Raw genomic sequence first — 6,089 nt, 5'->3', positions numbered from 1 at the left:
GAGAAAAAGGACCAAGGAACGGACCAGCAGAGAAGGGGGACAGTGATGTGGGGAGCAGGGTCCACACAGCCCGGGAGGACGGGCTCCCCCTCTCCAAGAACACACTCTGCCCTGCCAGGCCCGGGCTAGTGTCCCCCGAGGACAGGGCCAGTCCAGGAGAAGCAGGATGGCAGTGGACGTTTCCAGAGCGCGTCCTAGGGCACCTGGTCCTCCATCAGTCCTGATCGGCCATGCTCCCCGGGGGTGTAGCCGCGCCCGTCCTGGTTTTGGGAGCCTGGATGACGTCAGGACCTCAGAGAAAGGAATGAGGTGGGGGCAGGGTGTGGACGGAGGGGCAGAGGGACCCAGGGTCACTCCTGCCTGTGGGGAGGAGACGCTCGGGGCCCTTGAACAGCAAGTTACCTTTTTGAGGCTCAACTCCCTCATTTGCAAAAAGAAATCGTTACAGAGCAGGTACCGTGTGCCATCCCGGTGCCAGGTGCTAGGACACCGCGGGGAGGAAGGCAGTCGTCGGTCCTGCCCTACGGTGACCTCTGAGGCCGCTCTCAACCTGCAAATGTTTACCTCCCCTGGGCCTCCCAAACCTGTGAGGTGGGGCCGATGCCATGAGCCCAATTCACAGACGTGCTGAGGGAGCATAATGACCTGACACCTGCCCGAGGTCACAGACCTGGGAGCAGACGGAGAGGAGACAAAGAATGCCATGAGCAGTGGCTCCTGCCCGGCCACCTGCCCCTGGCCGCCAGGCCCGCCGTCAGACACTCTTCAGCATCTGGGCAGATGGGCAGCATCTGGGCCGAAGACTCTGCGCACTGGGATGTCACTGGAAATGCTCTCTCGTTCAGAAGCGTGGGCTCCTGGGAGGAGGAACGCGAGGGCCCGAGGCCAGGCAGCCGGGAAAGGAGACAAGCAGGGCACCTCCACCACACCCCCCAGAGCACGGCTCCCCCCCACCCCCGGCCCCGCCTGCGGCAAGAGTGGGAGCAGTGGGGGCGCGCGGGGGGAGGTGGCAGCGTGCTGGGCAGTCCGGCAGGCTTCCCAGAGCAGAGCCTCGGGTAGGATGCTGAAGGACACTTGCCATTTAGGAAGGTGGTTACCAATGGCACCCAAGCCATGGGGAGGGGGGGCAGACAGAGCAAAGAGGAGGAGATGAGAACACACGCGGCATGCTACTGGGAAAATAAAAGTCTTGATGGGGTCGAATGGGTGGGCAGGGGGGTTCAAGTAAAACTCTATAAAGCCCAGAAACCCTCTGTCCTACTTCCAAATGAAATTTTATGTGGAAGGCCAATATGGAGAAGGCATCGAAGTGCGGTTGTTTGGGTTGAAGCAAGAACAGGGGTGAACCCCACCTCCTGAGTGGACACCAGAGAGGGACTCCACTCCTAGGGGCACCTCGCTTGGCCCCAAATGGGAGGAGAGGACCGATGTCAGGACAAGAGGGGAGATGAGGACCAGTCTGTGCAGGGACCTCAAGTTCGGGCTGAGGAGGGGAGACAGGAGCGGGAACGGGACCAGCTGCACCCAGGGTGGGTGGAATGAGGGGCAGGCCCTCCTCAGGGGGCAGACCCCTGCCCATCCCTACCTGGGGCTCCTACCTGGGGCTCCTGCTTGCCTCTCCAGCTCATGGAGAGACCCAGGGGGAAGCAAGGCAGCAAGCTGCCAGGCCAGGCCCTTCTCTGACAGACAGCTCACCTTTCCAAAGGGCAGCTTTCTTCCTTTGCCTCAGGAAAAGGAGGAAGGAAAGCAGGAACACAATGAAGACAAAGAAAACCCAAGGTACCTCTTCCATTCATTCATCAAACAAATATTTACCGAGCACTTATTATTTGCTATGCATCATTTCAGCCATGAAAAATACAGCAGTGAACAAGATAGGTTCCTGGAGCTTACACTAAAATCCTAAAATCTCGGGGGAGAAAATACCTTAAAAGTTTTCAAACCTGCTCCAAACCACCAACGTGCCCCGCCTATGCTTGCATCTCCTTTGGACTGTCCCTGTCAAGGTCACCGGTCTATGCCTAAACATCTTCGACGATGGGGAACGTGCCCCCTCCCCAGGCAGAAGCACGCTCCCGAAATCTCCAGCTGGCCCCACTGAGGACCCTGCTGGCATCCCTCCCCACCCGGCCTCGGCAGAGCCTGGGGCAAGGGAGTCAACAGAGCATCAGACGCACTGTGAGAATATGCAGGTTTTATTGTATATCAACACAAAACAGAAGGAGGCCTCGCTAGTTCTGCTCGTTCTGAGCCAATGACCTGGGACCAAAGGAAACAAGCAGGCCCCGTGCTCACCTGTCCAGAGCTCCCAGGTCCCTCAGCCTCTGCCGCCGGCACTGCCCTGCTCGCTTCCCTCCCAGAAGCCTCCGGCAGTGGTCCCCAGGGCGTGCCCTCGCTGGCCCCCACTTCTCTCCTGCTGTCCCTTCCAACCAGGCCTCCCTCCCCCAGACCTGAGCCACCTGCAAGGGGGCGGGTGGGGGGCGGGTGCTGGCAAGGCAGAAGGGAAGCTCACCCCGAGGACTGAGAGCTGCTCTTGGAGAAGCCAGGCCAGGACGGGTGTCAAGGAGGACCCGGAAGCAAAGGATCCCTGCCTGGCAGGGATCTGGGGATGCCAGGTCCTGGACCCTGGAAGCAGCCACTTTGGCCCAGGTCCCCGAGCTCTGGGACCTGGAGGGGCCTTCCCCTTCCCCACGTGTCACCACGGTGGGCGGCTGAGGCCTTGCAGCCCTGTGGGCGGCAGCCGGGGAGCCGCATTTCCAAAGGAATACAAGCCGGCAGGAGGGCCAGATGGAAGCAATTACGGGGGGAATCGGGAGAGGTGGGGGCCAGGAGGGGCGGGGAGGGAGAGAGGAGAGCCCTGCCCCGCCTGACCACAGAGGGCTGACAAGCAAAGCGCCTGCACTCCAGGCCAGGGTGCTGCAACGCGCGGGGCGACACGTGGGGTTCGGGTCGGCACCAAGAGCTCTGGGCTGGCAGGCTGAGGTTGTGGTCTGCCCTGTCACCGACGCACTGTGGCCTCGAGCCAAGTCCTTCACACCTCTGAGCCTCTTCAGAGACCAAAGGACGGAAACTGAGCTTGGGGGAGCAGCGGAGAGCAGGTTTCCAAAGCAGGCCTAGATACAAGTCCCCGCTCGGCTGCTTAGGAGCTGTGACCTTGGCCAAAGTTTCAACTTCCAGAGCCTCCATTTCTTCATTGATAAATGGGCTGAATGAAAGGTGTGCGTGAGGCTTACCCAAAGGGATGGAAATAAGTGCACAGCATGCCTTTTTTTTTTTTTTTCTTGTTAAGCTTATCGGGCCAGACTTCTAAGAAGTGCTTGATAGATACATGGTAAGTACTTGTGTTATTTGCTAAGTCTTTTTTATTGCAAGGACAGGTGTTTACAGAGGCTGCACGGGCAGAGGACACAGGGCAGATGGTGGACACAAGGAACGTTGCTACAGCCCCTGGAAACCACCCCCTGCAGGAGGGTTTGGATCCAAGGCAGAAACAACAATGTGCAGGGCCAGCACTCTGCAAACGGGTCCCTGTCCTCTCCAGCCACCACCATCCTCCCCACCCCACCCGGGGAAGCCAGATCCGGGAGCGCCTGACCCACTGGGCTGGGCTGCAGAGGGAAAGTCCAGGCAGGAAGAAGGAACCGTCCTACCACACGAGGACAGCTGCTTCTAGGCTTCTGCAGCCCTGCCTTGCCACACTCGAGGCCCAGGTAGACACTGAGGGCTTCTCCAGGCCTGCACCTGCCCTCGGCCCTAGCAGCAGCCCCTCCTCCATGCTGGGCAGAAGCCGGGGCCTCAGATTCTAGAGTCGGCCCAGCATCTTTCTACAGGACAGCTCTGCAGGGCTGGGGTGGGCAGAGAGAGAGTCAGGAGCTGCCTGTATGTCTCCTGGTCCCAGGCAAGGGGCCAAGACCAGAAGAAAACCTGCAGTTCTGGACGCTTGAAGGTCCCTCTCACCCTGGAAAGCAACCGACCCCACGCAACCCGTTGGCAGAGCTCAGCCCCGTGCTGGGCTCGGGGGCCCCAGTCGGAAGCCCCGTGGCACGTGGCTGGGGCCCAGGCATCACATTCACTGCGCTCCCACTTGCGGCTACATCCAACCACTCCCCCATCTGCAGCATAGTGTTACACATACACAAATACATTGGGAATGCGGCTGAGGTCAGGGGTGATTCTGAGGCCGGGGGTGGCCGGCAGCCCACCCAGGGGTCCTCTGAACACTCACACAGCAGTGCTGAGCGCCTCTGGGAAGGGAGCCCCGAAGGACAGAGGGAAACAAAGGACCACAGCCTCCATCCTTTTCTGCCTGCTCTCATCCTTTTCTGGAGGCAACCAGAGGTTTCAGGTCAAGGTTCCAGACCCTGAGAAGGAAGGGGGGCCCGGGGGGGGGGCGGGGGGGGGGGGGGAGGGAAGGCCCAGATAGCTGCTGCAGGGGGGAAATGTCTCACGACAGGGCAGCTGAGGAGTCAGCATGAGGGAGCAAGTTCTAGAAGTTTTCTGGGGGCCCTCCCCTCACTACCTGATCACCCCCCTCTCCAGAGCCCAGGGTCCATCTCTGGGGGCTCGGGAGCTCAGCGAGGTTCTCGTGCCTGCCTTGATCCCCATCTGCGGACCAGGCCCTCAGCCTCTGGAATGTTCTGTGACACTGATCTGGAGGGTCCCTTTCAGGAGGCTGGAGCTCTCCCTCCCCTGTGGGCTAGAACCATTCTGTATTATTCTAAGGTAGAGTGACTCCTTCCCCCAGACAGAAAGTGTGAACCATTCTGAGAGGGGGAATTCATAACACCACCGGGGCAGCCTCTCTGAGGTGAGACCCAGAGAATGTGCCCAGATAGGGTCCGAGGGGGCCCTCAACGTAGGGCAGATGCCAGGCCAGCATGGGGTAACTACAGAATGACCACAGGTGAGGCTGGAACAGCGAAAGGGGGTCTGACGCCTCTGCTCCTGCTGGGGACTTCCCCCGGATTTGTTACAATTCCAGAAAGGATCAGATTCTTGGTTCTACCCAGAAAACTGGATCCTTAAAGGGCTGGGAGGGTAAAGGGGCCAAACAAATCTGTTTCTGGGGAGTGGGGAGTGAGTCACTGCTTTGGGTAGAGAAGGGGGTGAGGGAGAGAAGGGAAGGCAGCCTAGAAGGCGCAGAGGGCTTCCGCGGCCCTGGTCTCTGCTCCCAGGAAAGAGGGTCCCTGCTGTCCGGGGCTACAGAGGCCATCTTAGCCCACAGTCCCAGCAGGTGATTCTGACTTCCCCTTCCTAAATTCTTCCAGCTATGCTCCCCTCCTAACTCCCTCAACTTGGGCTGGGGAGAGGACGGGGGACTGGCCCCAACTCCTACAACCCCTCTCTTGCAACCCTTGATGAAACCCAGGGCCCACTGGACAGCCGAAGATCTCCCACCCAGCGCAGTGATGCTGAGGGACGGTACAGAGAGTACTCGGTGGAGACAGGAGCAGAGCAAGGTCAGAGCGCCACCTCGGCCCAGGCCCACCCGCTCCCAGCAAAGAGAAAAGATGACCCACAGGGTAATTTCTAGCCCCCCCAATAGCTGGCGCCTCCCAGGCACCCTCTCTGGAATTAGGGGGCAGCTCTGGAGGGTAAGTAAGAGTGTGGAGTGTGACGGGGCGCCTGGGTGGCTCAGTTGTTAAGCGTCTGCCTTCGGCTCGGGTCATGGTCCCGGGGTCCTGGGATCGAGCCCCGCGTCGGGCTCCCTGCTCAGCGGGAAGCCTGCTTCTCCCTCTCCCACTCCCCCTGCTTGTGTTCCCTCCTCTCTTGCTGTCTCTCTCTCTCTGTCAAATAAATATATAAAATCTTTAGGGCGCCTGGGTGGCTCAGTTGGTTAAGCGACTGCCTTCGGCTCAGGTCATGATCTCAGGGTCCTGGAATCGAGTCCCACATGAGGCTCCTTGCTCGGCAGGGAGTCTGCTCCTCCCTCTGACCCTCCGCCCTCTCATGTGCTCTCTCTCTCCTCTCATCCTCTCTCTCAAATAAATAAATAAAATCTTTAAAATAAATAAATAAATAAATAAATAAATAAAAATAAATAAATATATAAAATCTTTAAAAAAAAAAAAAGAGTGTGGAGTGTGGAA

Source organism: Mirounga leonina, unplaced genomic scaffold, assembly GCF_011800145.1.
Source record: "Mirounga leonina isolate KUSES-001 unplaced genomic scaffold, KU_Mleo_1.0 Mir_153, whole genome shotgun sequence".
NCBI lineage: Eukaryota > Metazoa > Chordata > Mammalia > Carnivora > Phocidae > Mirounga > Mirounga leonina.
Note: the sequence above shows the minus strand (reverse complement) of the source record.